This window comes from Mytilus galloprovincialis, chromosome 10, assembly GCF_965363235.1.
Source record: "Mytilus galloprovincialis chromosome 10, xbMytGall1.hap1.1, whole genome shotgun sequence".
Classification (NCBI taxonomy): Eukaryota; Metazoa; Mollusca; class Bivalvia; order Mytilida; family Mytilidae; genus Mytilus; species Mytilus galloprovincialis.
Window position 1 is genome coordinate 31,416,184 of NC_134847.1, and position 19,581 is coordinate 31,435,764.

The 19,581-nt window shown below is 31.9% G+C and overlaps 1 long non-coding RNA gene across 1 annotated transcript; it reads left to right on the plus strand.

Moving 5' to 3' along the window:
* The first annotated feature begins 1,885 nt into the window (after nucleotides 1–1,885).
* LOC143049093 (uncharacterized) lies at nucleotides 1,886–15,286 on the plus strand. The gene is made up of 4 exons (XR_012970057.1): nucleotides 1,886–2,028; nucleotides 4,464–4,802; nucleotides 9,723–10,151; nucleotides 14,634–15,286. It is a non-coding gene; the product is annotated as an uncharacterized LOC143049093 (long non-coding RNA).
* Nucleotides 15,287–19,581: the final 4,295 nt, after the last annotated feature.

Here is a 19,581-nt window from a genome sequence, read left to right on the forward strand (position 1 = left end):
TTAAAAATATTGGAAATATTGGTGTCATGGTTGGTTAGTTCTAGTATTCAAATCTATAGGCTTGTAAATACTTGTATAACCAGCACAACTTCATATGAATGGTATCACTACAAACCATTAAAAGTCTGAAATGGCCTATATCTGTACTCGACTGTACTGATTTTTACTCGACCAGTCTGAATTGGTCTGACTGTTACTTGACATTACTCGACCCCAGTCTGAACCATACTTGACTGTACTGAATCGTACTTGACACTTATCTTTGCCGTTGAAAATAGTCTGAACTATTACTCGACCAGTCTGAAACAGTCTTAACCCATTCTTGACATGTACTCGACCTATTTTTCCAGTCTAAACCATACTTAACCAAAGGTCTGAACAATACTCGACCAGTCTGAACCATACTAGACCAAAAACCCTCTACTTTTTTAACTGTTTAAATAAATTTCTTTTTAACTGATATATATAACAACAACCAACAAAATTTATAAAAGATTTTAACCTTATAAAAGAAATATATCTCTGATTATATTTAGGATAAAAAAAAATATATTATATATAACTTATATCAAAAAGGGAAAAAATTAAATAAATGAATAAAATAATTTTACTGATTAGTAGTGAAATATAAAGTATAACCTCTGCTTGGGGCAATCTCATAATTAAGATCACACCTGGTCAGAGGTATTAAATTCTAAATAACATTGATTCAAAATTGCAACATCCTGTTTAAATTGAATAACAAGGCCTTTCGAATATACATGTATGTACTAGATAAGTAATACACGAATTTAAGAAAATAGGGCTTTCTTTTTACCTATAAAACACACATGTACTGAGTTAATTAGAACATATGAAAGTGCTAAATGTATGCCATGTTTATTTGACAAAAAATACTTAAATTAATTTTAAAATCTTTTTACTGTTACTTTGGAATACATTTCCTTTTTTAAAAAGGTTATCAAGGATTTGTATAGTAAATACAAATCCTTGGCTTAAGTTAATGGTGAAAATAGTCCAATTACCATAAAATACTTCCGAAATATTCATAAAATTTGAATAATATTGAAAATATTAGTCACAATTCATTTTTTTAGATTATTTGATCAGCTTGTTTTATTAATATTTTAAAAGTTGATATATATTAGTATGCAAGTGTTGATTAATATTGAGTTGAAGTTATATTATGATTGATTATTGTGAAATTTTAATTTCAATACTGTATTGAATACATTTTTAATTTCAAGTTGTTGTTTTAATTTCATTTAAAAAAAAAAAGTCCTAAATTGATAAAATTCAGTTAATAGATACAAAAAATAGGTCTAGTTTGGTTAAGACTTGGTCGAGTATGGTTCAGACTAGGTCGAGTACAGTTCAGACTAGGTCGAGTACGGTTCAGACTAGGTCGAGTACAGTTCAGACTCGTATAAAACGGTTAAGTACTGGTCAAGTACACATTCAGACTGTTAAGTATAGTTCAGACTACAGTCGAGTATTATCAAGTAAATCTCAGACGAATTCAGACTGGTCGAGTAAAAATCAGTACAGTCGAGTACAGATATAGGCCATTTCAGACTTTTAATGGTTTGTAGTGATACCATTCATATGAAGTTGTGCTGGTTAGACAAGTATTTACAAGCCTATAGATTTGAATACTAGAACTAACCAACTATGACACCAATATTTCAAATATTTTTAAAACTAAGTAGAATGGAGTGTATGGATGATTTGATGAAAAACTTGTCTTGGGTTGCATAATGGGTAAACCTTCAAGCGATTGAACTTAATAAGTTATCTATATCATACTGTTTGCACTTGCGAGACATAAATCGCATTTGGAAACACAGATAGTATTTGACCGATTTAGAAACAAGATAATGTTTAATGATCTCATTGTTTAATACAACTGAGTTGAAGTTGTACCTACTTTTTAATGAATTAATGCTAAGAGCAGACATATACACAATATTTGTTTGAATTTTTTTTCCGTGGAAAGAATTATAGTGCATATAACACTTCAGTCTTCCGGTAAGTGAACATATTAAAGGTCTGCTTAAGAATACATAACACATTCCGATCGCATAGCTATTGTTATGAAAAGGTATATTGAACAAACTATTTTCAAATTGTTTAGCTCATTGTATAAACCCCTGATGGCTATTTAACCATTAAAAAGGGTATACAAATATAAAATCTGCCATATTTGTAATAGAGAAAGTTGAATAACGACCCATCCTTTAACCGAAAAAAAAAACTACTTTCTACAAATGTACTTTTATAGTATGGTTTATCCTGGTAATTTATTTATTTATAAAAGATAATTCTTCAAAGATCATGAATTCTAGGATGCAACATTTTGTTAATTATGAGAATTTGGTTTGCCGAATAAATTGTGCAATATAGTAATATAATTTTCCAACCAATCGCTCAACATTAAAATGGAAGTGACATGCCCCTAAACGCACGAATGATATTCACTAAAACCAGAGTTTTTGCCGGAAATGCATCGAACTCGAAAGTTGTGTATTGGACATGACGTTAACTTACAGAAAATTAACTATTATTTAGATTCATTCAGCATAAAATTGAGAATGGAAATGGGGAATGTGCCAAAGAGACAACAACCCAACCATAGAGCATGAATACCGAAAAGCAGTTTAAGCAAAAATAAGTTTACTAGAAATAGTGTACTTTGTGGCAACTAAACCAAGATTTTTATAGAAAATCCACAGCCTTTAATAATACAGAGATTTTTGTTATAAAATTTGAAACATAGATTTCTCACTTGCTTTTCTATGATGTGCTAGTGTTAGTTTTCTACAAAAAGTTGAAAATGCCTGTACCAAGTCAGCAATATGACAGTTCTTGTCCATTCGTTTTTTATGCGTTTTGTTATTTGATTTTGCCATGTGATTATGGACTTTCCGAATTGATTTTCCTCTGAGTTCAGTATTTTTGTGATTTTACTTTTTTGTAACCAACCTGTAAATACCAAAATACTTCGTGCTTAGTCACTGAAGTCGATTGCACCCTAAAAGGTGTACATGATTTGGTCCATATTTTTATTTGTTTTAACCAATAACTACATTAATAAACTTGTTTTAAAGAAAATCAATGCTAGCACTGCATGCAATAATCCTATATATCTATCAGCCATCAAATTGCCATATATAAGAGTACAAGGATAAAGGCTGTAGATTTTCTATAAAATTTCCATATGTTTAGTATTGAATCAACACACGGGTACATAACCCTTCAGCCAAAACTGACCTAGACTAAAAAATATGTTATTCAGATTATAGAATAGGATTCAGGAGAAGAAACATTATTTATTTTATTAAAGCCGATGACATGTACCAAGGGCAGGTGACGGTTCTCAAATAATTTTTAAATGTCGGACCTGATAAGGCGGTTTACGTGAAGAATATCAGTAACGTTTTGTTAACTTATCAGAAATACTATACTTAGTCTAGTTTTGTCCTATATGTATATTGCATGTTAGCTATAGGCCCGATTTAATCAGTTCAAAACTGTATGATTTCCCCGATAGTTTATCATTATATAAAAAGTGCATGTTTTTTTTTAAACAAATTTCATATAAACCCCACTTTTTCAGACAAGTTTATAGAGGCATTATGTTGTATTTTCACAAACAGGGAGCTAGAATACGCAAACGTATGCTAGTTTAATTTGTCATAGTTTTCTCGTACATTTTTTTTGTTTTCTCATGATCTGAACATGTATAATATTCTTTACAATTCAATTTCGTCGAAATATATAAGAAATTTCTGAACAAAAGCAATACTGATAACTTTTCCAAAAATTGAAAACGTTCTGTAACAAAAATCTAACCAAATACACAAAAAAATAACTGACAATTCTGCTTCTATCAGCACCATGTATATACAAATCCGACCAGAAATGTCCCCACAAAAATGTTTTGAAATCAACGTAGGTTTATTAGAAACAGACATGGAATTTTGTATAACGTCAGTAACTACATGAATGAAAACGATGCGTAACTTTATCGTTACGTTATACAGTTAGACGTCGAATTGCATTATGCCGATTTCTATCCGACGCAGCTCAATGTAATAGGAGGCTTGTACCACTATCAAATATATTAGTAGGAGAGGTACTAACCAAGTAGTCCTAAAAGTTTCATTTGATTTATAACTCCTTGTATAATTCACGAGCACCCGACCACAAGCAATTGCTGGTTGAAAAGTAAACACGTAGTTCATATTCTGTGAATGTATACGTATGCATGCCTAAATACGAAAGACATAATATGTATACGAAAAGTACGTGTTTTCCCTGAAACCAATATAGTAAATGGTTTATTGGGTGTCAAAAAGAAACTAAATTGTTTGTCGTTACGTTAACTTGAATATGAAAAGTAGAAACATGACATGTACATGTAATATTACTTGACAATAATCCACACTCGTTTTTATACATAGAATAATTGAGAGATAGAAAGAAACACAAACCGCATGGTAGATTGAAGCAAGGGAGAATAGCAGGAAGAAGACAAATAGCGAAGATGACATTTTTCACAGACCTCTATGATTTCATATTGATAATATGGGCATCGTACAGCCCCTTTGAATTGATGCTTATGGTGTTGGCAATGTGGATGGCAATTTTTACAGTGTGGAGTGCGATTGAAACCATATGGATGGCGATAACTACAATGTGGATGACAATAACTTCAATGTGGATGATGAAAACTACGTCTTATGATCCATTGGACTTGGTATTTAAGATTTGGCTTTCGATCATGTTGTTTGTAATTTTCAGTAAGTGAAAATAATATTATCTTGTATATCGTGCAATACACTACAAACCAGTAAAAGTCTGAAATGGCCTGTATATGTACTCGACTGCACTGATTTTTACTCGACCAGTTTTTTTTTCAATTTTTCTCCAATTATTTTTCTCCATTTTTTTCCTCAAAATTTAATTTTTCCATTTCCTTGTTGGAATTATATTCCCTTATTCGATTTTTATTTCTTTCCTCGTTCAATTTTCTTTTTCCTTATTCGATTTCTTTTTTCCTTATTCTGTTTCTATTTCATTATTCAATTTTCACTTCCTTATTTGGTTTCTATTTTCTTGTAATGGAAATCGAATAGGAAAATAGAAACCGAATAAGGAAATAGAGAAAAAAAAATTTAAATCTTGGAAAAAAACGAGTAGGTTCAGTAAGACCCCTTTTTGGCCCCAAAATATAGCAGTTTTACAAAATTTCGAAAATGTAATCTTTAAGTTGTTTATTGGAAAGAAGAAAGCTTCTGCTACATAAATATGGGCTGTTTTTGACAATACAATGTACGTATATCGGGTACTAGCATCATTAAGTCATGTTAAATCACTGAAATCTTCCAAATTTTAACATTTTAGTTAAATTTTAGATGATTTTTGTCTTAAATGAAAGTGGACGCATTCGTGTTCATTCATAATATTGAAATGTAAGTTATATTTGATGATAATAAATAACATATATAAAGGTTGAGGATGAACACGGATGGGCCACTTTCATTTTTGACATTCGAAGCGTTTTTAATGACTAATCAGTTAAAATCTTTCACTTGAACTAATCGAATCAGTTAATTATGGCCACTTAAGTGTTTAAAAAGTGTTCAAAATCTTTTGTTAGATGAACATGAAATTTGATGCCAAAACTGGCCCTTACCGGACATAGTCCTTTGAGAAAATGAAATCGTATAATTTTTGGAAAAAAGTGACATGAAAAAATAGATTTGAGGGGACAAAAAAATTGTGAAAAAAAAAGAAATCAGTTTCGACTTTATATTATAATATTATTTCAAAATTTGAAAATCGAAAAAGTAAAAAGTGAAGAACTTGTGTAAGGTCATTTTTATCTATTGTATTTTATCAATTTAGTAATTGTTTATAATATCAGCTTTCCCCCCTGGAAATTTAAACAATAGTTTGAATTTATTTATATTATTTTGAAATAAATATATATTAACTTCAACACAATATGCATCAACACTACGTATATATAACCTTTGAAATAAAAATAAAAGACAAGCTGATCAAATTATGTAAAAAACTTAATTGAGTAAAGTAAATAATGCAGCGAGGGTTTTTTTCTTCTTTCGTAATAAGAAATATATAAATATATATACATGTAAAATATAATATGAAGCAACTTAATAAATCTTAAAAAATTGCACCTTTATTTGTAAAATCATCATTTAAATTTGTCAAAATTAAAGACATTGTATACAAGAAGCACTTTATAAGGTTTAATTATATCAGTACAAGTGTGTTCTACAGGTAAAAATAAAGCGATTTTTTTTTTCTTAAACTCCTGTATCACTTATCCATTGAATTCAAAAGGCCTAGCGATTTAAGTTGTACACAGGATGTCGCAATTTTGGATGAATGTTATTTAGAATTTAATATTATCTGACCAGGTGTAATCTGTTTAATGAATTTTTCCCAAACAGAAACTTTGATAACATCAAAATTTAAGAACTACATTTCATAGGTGACCTTCAAAACAGGATTATATTCATTTGCTAGCCGAAAAAAATATTTATTTCGTTAAATGTTTCTCCATATATTATGTATCAATCCTTCTTATGTCTACCTTGAACATATTATTAGATTCACCATTTCAAACATAAGTATGTCACAGATTTCTGGAGACTTCGCCAATTGCCGTACCTATTATTTGTTTAAAAAAAAATTAAATGCTGAACTCCATAAGAAATTCAAAACGGAAATTTCTTTATAAAATGTTAAAATGAAAATCTCAAACACATCTAACGAATGAAAAACAAACTGTCCTATCCTTATAATATTTTCCAAAATATTCAAATACATTGTTTGCTTAGCTCACCCCGAACAACAACATAAAAGGTCCCCCCAAACCACTGCTGCAAAACCATTCAAAAGGGGAAACCAACGGTCTAATCTATATAAAAAAAAACAAGAAACGAGAAACACTTATGAACAACATCGACAAACGACAACTACTGAACATCAGATTTCTGACATAGGACAGTTTCAAACAATTGCAGCGGGTTTAAACGTTTTATGGTACCAAACCTTCACCCTTATCTAAATAAATGTGTAACATCAAAACATAGAAATATACATTTACTAACGGAGCATTGATTTTGAAGTTGAATTTTTCAAATGTGAGTTGCATTGAAATTAATAGCGCAATTTGAAGAAGATTAGTAAACATTTGTGTTCTTTGGTTCGAAACCAAAAAGTTATTTGCCGTGTCCTTTTATTTTTTAATGATTATTATGAAAGATTTTTTATACATGTAGACTACTTTTTAACTATCGGTACAAGCAACTAATCTACATAATGGCCGATAACTGCGTAAAGGGAACCACATTATGATGTAATTTGTCCGCCAGGTGCAATTACATTTAATACTTTTATTCCTGCATGTTGTATTTGATGCAAAGTCTCCGTTTCAAGACAATGAATTTGGTAAGAAATAAATTTGTCCTAAAATCTTCTTTTAGCTTTTAACTATTTGTTGAAAATTTTAATGACATTTTCTTTTTCAAGAAATGGTGAAAAATTAAGAAATGCACGTTTAGCGAAAGTTTATACATTACCAAACATTCACCTTCTTGAAACGGAGACTTTCAAACAAAACAACATGCATAGTTCATGCCTTTGTCGTATAATATTGAACATATTCAATGACCTAGGTTTTCAATTCTGCTATGTGAAATTAGTCTGATTGGCACTTATATTGAGTATTCTGACTTCTGCTATGTTTTAAGTCTGTCTACAAAACACAATCTGAATTTGTATCTACTGTTTTAATTACATTTGTATTATCATTTTTTTCAAATTGCGTAGTGCTTTTCTTTCGCCATCACTAGGATCGTTTTTCCCTTTTCTTTCCTATTGGTAGAAAAAGTAATTCGAGTTTCGTTTAATTGATATACTTTCCAAAGTATGACACGTAGAAACAGGTTAATATTCTGTATTGCTACGAAATAGATGAATTTCAGTTGTTTTCTTGGCTTAACATATCGACATCGTAGTTGTCTTCTCTTATTGACAGTTGTCTCCATGACAATCATACCACATCTTCTTTTTTATATTCGAATTCATTTAGTATAGACATTTTGCATTATTGCTTGTTTTGCGTTAGTATAAATGACTTGATGATTTGTTAAAGGTGAAGCAATACAGCCGATGAAAGAACGTTAACACAAGTCACCATAACAAATTAACAAAAAAAATCTAAATAAGTTCAAGATGAAATTATTCGAAAGAGGCTATATTTACTTCAAACCATACTGGTGTAGTTGATCTTTATAGAAAACTTGTGTCACATAGGGCATGTATGTGTTCCCCTTGTCGAAACCACAATCTAGGTTCAATTGTATTGTCCTTGCTTATAACATTTCCGAATGTAATTTATCATCGAATATTTACTTGAATTTAGTAACAGGATAGTTTATAGTAGATAAGGAATTTATCAGTTCTCCGTTCTTAAGAACGTGTTTTTATTTGAAATATCGGACAATGGTGGTTAAAAGGTCTTAGTTAATCATCTACAGTGATCATTTGTCTGTGAACTCGAATCCTGTTCCCATATGTGCATATAAATCAGGTATTACTTGAAAGGGACTGACAGTGTGTATGCGTAAGGTCGATGTTTCTATGTGGGTATTCTGTTTTTCCCACTGTAAAACATATTTGCCACGATTTAACCAAGAATCAAATCAAACACAAATCATTGAGTGATATGCAGTTGGTTTTCAGACTAATCATTTGAAGTACTGTTAAGACAATTTCCTTGCTGTCAATTTAGATCCAGTTAATCCTCAGATTTTTCAACCGATGTTATGTACTTGTACTTGTTTACATCAGCGTCACACTGGTACTGTCCACGACAAGCCAATTGTCCTGATTGGTGCTAAATTTACCTCTGAAATGAGTATGAAAAACGACTGAAAGACTAAAAATAACTAAATAATACGTTGGTTAAAGTTTTTAGATAATACTCAGATATATATGAACATTACAGGTAAAAATCAGTTGACAAATGTTTATATTATGCTTAATGGATTATTTCTGAATTTCTTATGTCTAAGATTTAGGGAAATAATTTCCAAACATGTTTTTTTTTTATGATTCCTATGCATGATTACCGGATATGACTCATCAACGTATTTAAGTTGGGGAAACAAGACGGGTGTCATTTGTGGATCTGCTTACCCGTTTATAGCATTGTATATCATTTAATTTCACACAAGGATTATAGATGGATCCATTTAACTGATTTGTTTGTTTTCTCTATTGTGTTTTAATGACTGATTTCCGGTTATGACGTTGACATGGTTGTTGTTTATTTGCCATACTGAAGTCTACTTTAATGAACTTATGATAAACGAACGGTGGCCTTTAGTTGTTAATGTGTGTGTCTCTTGTTGAGAGTTGTCTCATTAGCAATGATACCACATCTTCTTTTTTTATAAGTATGGCTTCGCTTCCTACTACATCATGTACATGTAATGTGGATTATACTTAGACGTATCAGAAGTGATTTTAACTGATTTATTTTCATGATTTTTAATTCATAAAATACTATATTTATGTAATTCCAGTGATTAAGGTCAGGATGCATTCATATGTTTCTTGGAAAACCATTTGCAAAATTAATCAAAAATCATCTAAGAATAACGATTGACTCTTTATTGCAGGGATGGGAACTAAATATTTTAGGGAGCTAGAGTTACAACATATGTGTAGCCAGGAGGATATGCACAGTTTGCACTCAGATATACGAAATATGCAGAAACGAGTTGCCGACTGTTTTAAACATCAAATAGAAATAGACCATAAAAGGTATCATAAATTACTTTCAATGATGCAGGATATGAAAGGTGCACAAGTTCCAAGCGAGAGGATAACAAAACTAAAAGACTGTTTAAGAAGACTTCAGATCAATAAAGAATCCGCTGTGGAGGAGTTGACTAATTTAGCAGATAATTTAGATGAACATTTCAGCAAAATTCAAAAGGCTAAAATAGCTGGATCGGCAGTCTCAATTGGTGGCGGCATAATAATTATTGTTGGGTTGGCTTTGATTCCTTTTTCATTTGGAACCTCTGCCATATTAAGTATAACAGGTTTGTATTAAATTATTTTAGTTAATGAAAAGAGAAATGGGATAAATACTAATGTGAGGGTAACGAAACAATCGGATAAACAAAAAAGACACATTAAAAAGAGTCTACAATGTTTTGTTAAAAGTATAAACATTTACCTGAAAGTTATTAATAAAAGTCGCCACGGACCGCCATTATAGCAGTTTTTTTTTCTGATGTAAAATTGTCGATTGCCACTAAGGTTTAAATGGTTAAATGTGTCAACTTCAGCTTTTAAGAAATTTTTCCATTGGGGAAACAAAAGCATAGAAACATTTCTTTTTCTGTTGGTATTGGCCGCATTATATAGTATTACCATTTTTAAAGCGAGAAAATATTGAATATGGACAAAATAAATGTTAAAACATATATTGGAATGTTAATAACAATAATTTTCTGATAATTATTATTATACGATTAAATGACTTAAACAATAACAGCAGTTCCTATTCATTTAATAAGAAACGGCGAAAAAACAATTGAACAAAAACCCACATTATAGCGAACGAATTTCTTTTTTTAATGAAAGTTTCCTGCAGGGATGATATTTCATTAATGGATAAACAAATCTTCTATACATTATTTGCTTGATGAATGTGTATCAAGATTATGTCAGAAAACGAAGTTCTTTTGTGCAAGAGGAGAGAACAAATTGGTTTATAGTTTAAATATTTGGAATCATCTCAGACTCTTCTGAATTTCAAAGATGTATGTTACTAGATCAGCTAATGCATTTGCTTTCATAATATCTTCCTCCTGGGTACAACTACTTTCGGACTCTGTTTGTCTCTTTGCTCTCTATCTCTCTTCCTCTTTTTCATGGTCATTGCCTTTCTTCAGCGGATAAAGGCAACTCTTTATATCATATTAAACCTTGATGCAGAGTGCATTTACTTCACGAAAAAGGGATAATTTTGTCCGTTATTGTACATCTTTCAGCTGACAATTTCAGCAGGTCTGTTCTGTCTTCCTTGCATAAACAATATCATGTCCAACAATTTCCTAACTATATGTTGACGAAGCTGACTAACGAGCTTTTTAGCCATTTCGAAAAGCCAACTATTATTAGAATAAACTAAACTTATCAACAATGTAACGATAGAACAATAACGTAACTATTGTCTAATACTGCAGTCCCACTAGACCATGATCGCACTATGATCTGTGTAAAAAATGAAAGTTTTGACGATCATAGTGCGATCTTGTATATCTTGTATATCGCAGTAAGGTATTAGTACGGTTGTGTTGAGGTCGTGATGATCGTGAAAAGCGTGGTCAAAACAATCGTGGTGCGGTCTTGGCGAAATCAGTCGTAGTAGAAGCTTAGTGAGAGCGCATTAAGGTCGTGGTTAGATCGCATAGGTCGTTGTATCCTCGTAGCGACAGCGTAGCGGACGTGCGATTCTAGTCGGAGTGGCTGCGCTACGATCTCACAGCGACTTTACTACGACTTTACCACGACCATAACGTTCTTACTGCGACCCAACCACGCTTCCACTACGACTATATCACGTTCATATCACGCTGTTTAAGACCATAGTACGATTTTAGAACGTCCATGCCGTCCCCATCACGCTGTTTTTACGACCTGACTACGTTCACACTACGATCATCATATTCATTGTCATTGTCATATAAAATATATAAAAGCTTTATTTGTCTGTATGTAATTTAGACCTCTTGTCCTTTATCTCCAACGTCCCAACCATGCTTGACACATCTGTGTCAACCATAATATCGTTCACTAAAGCATCGTCATCTGATCTTGATGGACTAGCAATAAGTTGTGATTCAGGTTGGATTGGTTGGTCCGACATACATCTATTGTATCACGATTCGTTACTACAAGTAACCTGACCACCATGCCCACAAATTAGATTATGTCGGCATGACTACGTTGTTTCCGAGAAACTCTACGTATCAATGAGAATTGTCTCGGCTCTCTCTGCCTTAAACATCTTGTTTAGTCAGGTACCACTCCGTGCCTTTATAATTTTGGTAATCATGAAGTACTAGTATTGAGAGCACTTTATTATGTTAATGCTAACACTGGACCCCATACCGAGATTACGGGCAGTGATTTATACCAGTGTGCTCTTAAAGTGCAAATGAAACACTCTCTGAAAGTCTTCAAATGAAAAGTGATTAACATTAAGTTATAACTGATAATGAATGACATTTGGCAAAGACAAGCTACATTCACAATTGACTGATGCTAAGCAATAGTTAAGGACGGACGCCAAGTAAAGACTTAACATTAAGAATTGGTTATAAATAAGGTCAAAAACTCAAACGATTCAAATTACTTCTTATCAAGGGAACTACGATTTAATCATTGGCATGTGAATGGATCAAATGTAGGACATTTATAAATCCGGAAGTGAGTTATCGACCGAACGTTGACCGGAAGTCAAACTAAATTGAGTTTTGTCTATGCATTATACCACTAGACCACGAGGGCTGACATTAATTATTATCTAAATAACACTCTTGAGGCGTATATCTGTCAATTCATGTCAATGAACCGTACTTTTGTCTTTTTGTTATCTAAAACAATATATAAACACTGTAGAATCAAGGAATTGTATATCTTACTTTTTAGTTCCATTCCTTGATAAAATAAACATCCATATTTACATTACACTTGTCACTTATAACGTACCAGGACTTTTCCTTTTCATCATAGCATCAAATGCTTACTTTTGGTTTTAGGATTAAAATGATATCATACTATATACTTTTCTTTACGACCCTATTTTTTATATATATATATAACGGTCCTTCTATATTTAAATAAAATGGGGTATTACTCATTTAATTCCTTTCTGTCCGGACGATTTTGACAGTCAGTATATACGGAAGATTTGAGGTGTATTTGACCAATGCGACGCTCGTAACGTGATTGTAAGGATTAGGTTAGTTGGGTATACTATTCCCCAACCTTCTACCCTTTTTATAAGTAACGTTATCGTTTCTATTCGACTTGCGTACGATGAAAAATTTTCTTTTTGGTATGACTTGTATATATTTAAGTTGAATTAAAAGGCGATCTTGTAGCGTACGCATAACCTTATACTGTGTTTGGTATTTTTTCTACGATATCTAGTTAAGACACATTTTCTTTTCGGAGGAGTGACACGAGGGAGTAAATATCAAAATATGATCAAGTACCACAAATACTACTAGTTTGTTGACTGATTAACGATGGATGCCAAATGTAATAACGTAAAAATAATTAAAACCTAATGGAAGGAAAACAGTCTAGACAAAATTTATGTATACTTGATCAAATAAAACCAACAGTTTTATGTATTTCATCATCAATTGGAGCTTAATGAAATGGTTGTATTGAGGCACGTACACTTCATTTGTATATCATGTATATTAAACTTTGAATGATTAAATATTTTTGTATCATTGTATATGTCCAGTTCAAATAAACTATTTTGTTATCATTATTTCATCATCAACTAGAGCTTAATGAAAATGATTGTATTGAGGCACGTAAACTTCATTTATAAGCCATCGCACGGTGATATGTGATTATTAAGGGTTTCTAAATTTTGGTAATTAAATTTTTGTTACTTTCCAAAAAAAGTTAATTAAATTCTGTATATTAATTATTTCTCTTTTTGAAGAAATCCTAAATATCAAAATCTATTTAATTTATATAATTTGTAATGATTAAACCTTAAATAAAATATTTATATACACATATAAAATCTGGTATAAAAAAGAGGAAATAGCAACCCATTTAAGTTATATTGAACTTATGTTAACTTTAATATAAATGTGAACTGTGTGGATCTAATCATTTCCAGCCATTATAGAATAAAATGATTAAATAAAGAAACTGTTTTCATGAAATTACGTTGATTCTTTCAAATCATAAATAGTGTAGATAGATAGTCGTTTTACTAGAAATGGGTTAAGCTTGAGAATTGAAGTAGTGGATTCGTAAACGATAATCAACTACTTCTTATCAATTATCTACTACTGAAACAACATAATACAATTATCAACAAATATATGACGGTAGGTCAAGAAGAAGGAAATCCCGTATTTATCGCACTTTACAAAAATAAATGGAAAAGCGACTTACTATCAGATAGTACCTTCCGTCATTTTTATCTTTGATGACGTTACTGTACTAAAACAAAAGGTGTTTAAGTATTAAATATCTTAGTAAAATATATTTTTTGTAATAAAAGGAAACATATCTTACATTTATTAGTATCCAATGCTTTTATACGGAAGTCGAACTGTTGATAAAATATGAAAAAAGGGGAGGGTACACAAGGACGAATCCGTTGAAGTATTTTGTGCATTTGTAAATACTCTTAAGTGTATTTATTTTCATTTGTAAATATTTAAAAGCCCGTACCTAGTCAATCGTTGACACAATAAAGATTTTGTAAAGAGGTTTTCCCAATCAATGTATATGTTCCAATACTTATCTTATAGGTGGTGCTATTTCGGGAGCAGGAGGAATGACAGCAGGTGGCTCTTCAATCGTCGATGCTGTACTATCATCAAAGAGAAGTAAATCTGCCAAGAAGATTTTAGATGATTACAATTCAATTATTAACGAACTAAAGGTTGAATGTTTAGAAATTGGTCAAGTTCTAAGTAAAAATTCCAGCAATATGGAAACAGAATTCAAACCGTGGTGTAATTTTTGGAATAAAATGGTTCATGGATTATCATCAGCTAAGACCTCTTGGAATTCGATTGTAAATCCAATCTTGAACTCTTTGAAACTTGCATCTTTTGGCGAAGATATTGCTACAGCCGGTCTACGAGGAGCTTCAGTGGCTGGACGTGCTTTTACTTTAATTGGTGGTGGCATTGGGCTTATTCTTATGCCTATTGACATATATGTCTTAGTAGATTCGGCCATAGATGTGCATAAAAATAACCCACACAATGTGTCCATGCAAATACGTAATATTGCTGATAAGATTAAGAAAGAATGTCCATCTGATCAGGAGATCGATAATATGATCGAAGCAACATTTAATCGAAGAACGATTTCAGACAGAGAGGTTTATCAAACAATACATTGAATTATTTCAATAAATTAAAAAAAGATACATTGCACACAATTATGTTCATAGTTCTCTTCTAAAACAATATTCATATGTGACTTGATAATCAAATGTTTATTTGATAGAAGTCGTTAGTAATTTATACTTTAATATTTATTGTTATTTGTTTGTCGAAAGATTGATACAAAAAAAAACTATATGCTAAATAACACAGAAATTAACAACAATAGGTCACCGTACGGCCTTCAATAATGAGCAAAGCCCATACCGCATAGTCAGCTAAAGACGCCGAAACTAGGCTGTGCAACACGTTTAGAACTTTTATTTAGTCAACCTTAAAGGCAATAGTGAGATGTTTATTGCTATGAGAATATATTCACTGAACTTTGACTACCGACAAAAGCTATTTATATGATGTACATGTTGAAGGTACGTTCGGAGTTGATCCAAGTAATTCGAGAATACTTTTATATCGTTTAACTTTAACAAAGTTTGTTCGTGATAGGCTACGGGAATTCTAAACAATGTAGTGTCAGATTTTTTATTAATCAAAGTTTGTTTTTTTTTGGACTTTTTTGCGCAGTTTTTTAAGATTTTGTAAAATTATGTCTTATTCACGCCGTTTCAAAATACTGTTAAAAACTGTTCTAACAATTAATAATAGAGCCATTATTTTTTAAACGAATTTATATGGACGTTTCCCAGAGCCACAAAACAACGAGTTCACATAATATCCCAGACTTCCTAAAGCTGGGGTCACACATTCACGATTTTACTGCCGTCCTTGACAGGACCATTCCCGATTAAAATTTGTCAAAAGTCTGATCAGGATCCTGGATGGAAATTCGATTTGTATCTTTCGCCAGGTAAAATTCGACCGAGTCTGTCACGACTGCGTCCCGATTCTACCGAATGTAATCCGACAGAGATCAGATAGTGACAAGACAGTGAACCGACGCTGACGGAAGTTATCCGTTCGAAAACTGTCGGCATAATCGGGATGATCAGGTACTGTTGGAACGTAATCCTATCACGGTCCGCTCTATCGCATTGCAAACGGCTTTGTCTGGTCTCAGTCGTATTGTATTCTGTTATTGTCGGGACTTTTCCAGATCATTCCCGTTCCACAGGACACCGTCCCGAATACACAAAACATTGTTAGGAATTCGATCCGATACAGCAGAGTCTGTCACGACATAGGCACGATTGTAATCCGACGAGACAAAATCGGCTGAGTTTCCCCGAATGCTACGGGACGCACCTAACTGTCGGGGTGCTTTGCCGAACTATTCGGACCCTTCCCGACCAGTAGGAATCTGTTACGAACTAAAACGACTGCGTTCAGACAATAATAGGACATTCCAGATAATTGAGGATACTAATCCGACTTTTTCACTTTTCGTGTCGTATCGTTGTCTGATCTCAAACGGGAGCAATAATCGGCAATGTGTGAACCCCGCATTAGCAAAGTGACAGAAGTACACTGCGAAGAGATGAACAGTAGAGACCTTTAGATGCGACAAGCTAAATTTTTTTTGAGAGATACTTGTATCCTGGATGAGGGTTGGTGTCTTTTTTTTAAGGGGTTCACACATTTGACGGTAAGTGCTGAATATACGAATCAATTGTATTTATGCGTTCAATTTCCAAATGATGTATATTTTCTGTCGGAACGGCTTAATCAAGTAGTAACAATTGTATCAATGCTAAGCTTGAGTCGTCAAATTGATACGATTGATTTAGTGTATACATCATTGTACATGTTCATATAAAAACAGTTAACCGAGAAAACTTAGCACGTTGCTTGAATATATAGCGATACTCTGGTATCTGTTTTGTCTTCTGTTTTTCCTTCTTACTGATAAACGCTACATTCAGCATTATTGGACTTTCCGTAACGATAAGTTTTTTTTCTGGAGGAAGCCCGAATTCCTGGGAGAGAACATCCAATTCATTGACAGGAAAACTGACGCTCCTAGTCAATTAAAAATTGGAGTCGAGCGCACATGTAACTTGAGAGAAAGAACTCACAACTTCAGTGTTGACAGAACCGTAAACAGTAGTTTGACTATACACCTTATCACTATTTGTCCGCCATTACTGGATATCACACAGGTTCCCGTCAGATTTTGACGTCATAAAACAAAATATCTGACGCCATAATGGAAAAGTGATTGTTGTATGCGTCAAAAGTTCAGGCGGCCGGGTCAACCGGGATTAGCGATAAGGTGAATTTAGACAATACGACCAATTCCAAATTTAGATGAAAATCATAAAAAAACATACTTGATAACAATATTGAAAGCATGCCATTCATAGTTAAGAGGACTGATAAGATACGTAGGAAATCGTTAAAGATCTCTTCATGCTGTCGTAAATACTCGTTGTCCTCGAATATAAACCCTTTTCTACATGTATTTGTATTTATGTAATATAGATTTTTATCAATAAAACGACTTCAAAGATGTTCTTTCATATGGGTCATTATAAAAAAAAGTGCAAATTTCGACGAAGTAATATTTTGAAAAATGATGTCATTGTTTAAAACATTTAATAAATGTGTCCCGCTATTCTATAGTATGGTAGCAACGATATTCAGAAATATGCAATGGTAAAAATGAAGAGTTTCTTCAACTTTAACAATTTTAGGTCATCCTTTGATAGAATCGTGTCAATGGTGTTACCAATTTAAAGCATACATTTAGGTACTAAATATTATTGTTTAACATCAAACAACTGTTCCAATTTGTTGTTTAGGTTTAAATTACGACTTATTGACATTATTCATATAGCTGTGCATTCTATTTAAACATAAATTTCAGAATACATTGTCGTAAAAAAGTTGGTTGTCCTAATTATGGTCGTTGTAAATACTAAAAAATACACTCAAACTGAATTTATGTGAATTGTATAAGATTAAATGATAATAATATACCTAATCCTTTGTACACGACCTAAAAACACTTTCATTTATGAATAAAGATAAAAAAAAATGTCGCATTTTTATATAGTAACACCACTGACCCTTCAGTAACTCCAATGACACAAAAGTATCATCATTGACATCACATTTCAAATTTTACCTTTATCAAGTACTGAACACAAAGCCAAGATCACCGGACAAAAGAAAAAGATGAAAAAATAATTCTTCGGCTAAAAAATCTCAAATTATATAACATAACATCCATTACTAAAAATGTCAATAGTGTTACTTAATAGTGTCATTGGTGTTACCAGCATACATCAGTTTGTGAAAACTGTGTATATGTAAAACATCATATTGTTAAAACTTTGTTAAATAAGTATTGTTTTTCATAATTATGATGTTTCGGTTGTTAAACATGAAAGAAACACAAAATGTTCAATGCTGATTGTCATGATATATATATTCAGTGGTGTTACTAAACTGGTCACTGGTGTTATTTTATCAAAATGGTCTCACCATTGACAGTAACACCAATGATTTAAGATGTATTTTATGATTCAGTTACGAAACAAGTGCTCCATTCCCCTATTCTATATGTTGTTACTGGTGCATGTTTCTATAATCAATATATTTCATTATTCAAAGATTAGGAAATTAAAAAAAAAAAAGATTTTTATAAAGGGTACACCATGGACACTATTTCCAGTTACGATATAAGCTTTACTTACTTTTACGATTTTTTCACTAAATCTTCAACATAATTGTTTGTTTTCTTTAGCATAACATGCTTACAGGTAACATTGCTAAGGGAGAAACTGTTGTAAATGCACAAATTTTGCGAAAGATAACTCTTATCCTACTAATTTGTCCTTTGGTTACACCATTGACTTAAAAAAAATGTCACATTTCCTTTCGGTGAAAATTTTTATTATAAAACCAACATACACCTCCTAAATCATTAAAAAATGTTTGTATGTATCAATATGCAGTTAATTCTGGCTATCTCCAAGGGTTTAAGAAAACATTAAGGATGGTTTTATAACATTTCTTACTGTAAACTGTATATTGTGTATCACAAAACATTCATATTTAACATATACAAGTGTTATTTTGATATATTTTCATGTCTGTGGCTTAAAAAGACCCAATAACATAGTTTTGCATGTTTTTTTGATAATGACCCATATATGATATTTCTTAAAACAAAAGCCGATATAACTCTTAGACTAGAAACATTTAGAAATATGAATAGAAAGATTAATGGAAAGCACAAAAAAGAAATATATAGTGAAAACCTACCCGAGACCGCTTAAATGAGGGTGAGACCCTCTGGTCTTTTAATGTGAATACAATTCTAGTAAATCATAGAATTTGTATATACATGTATAAAGGTTTTATTATCTAAGGATTTCCCGGAAAAATGTCATGTTCGATACAT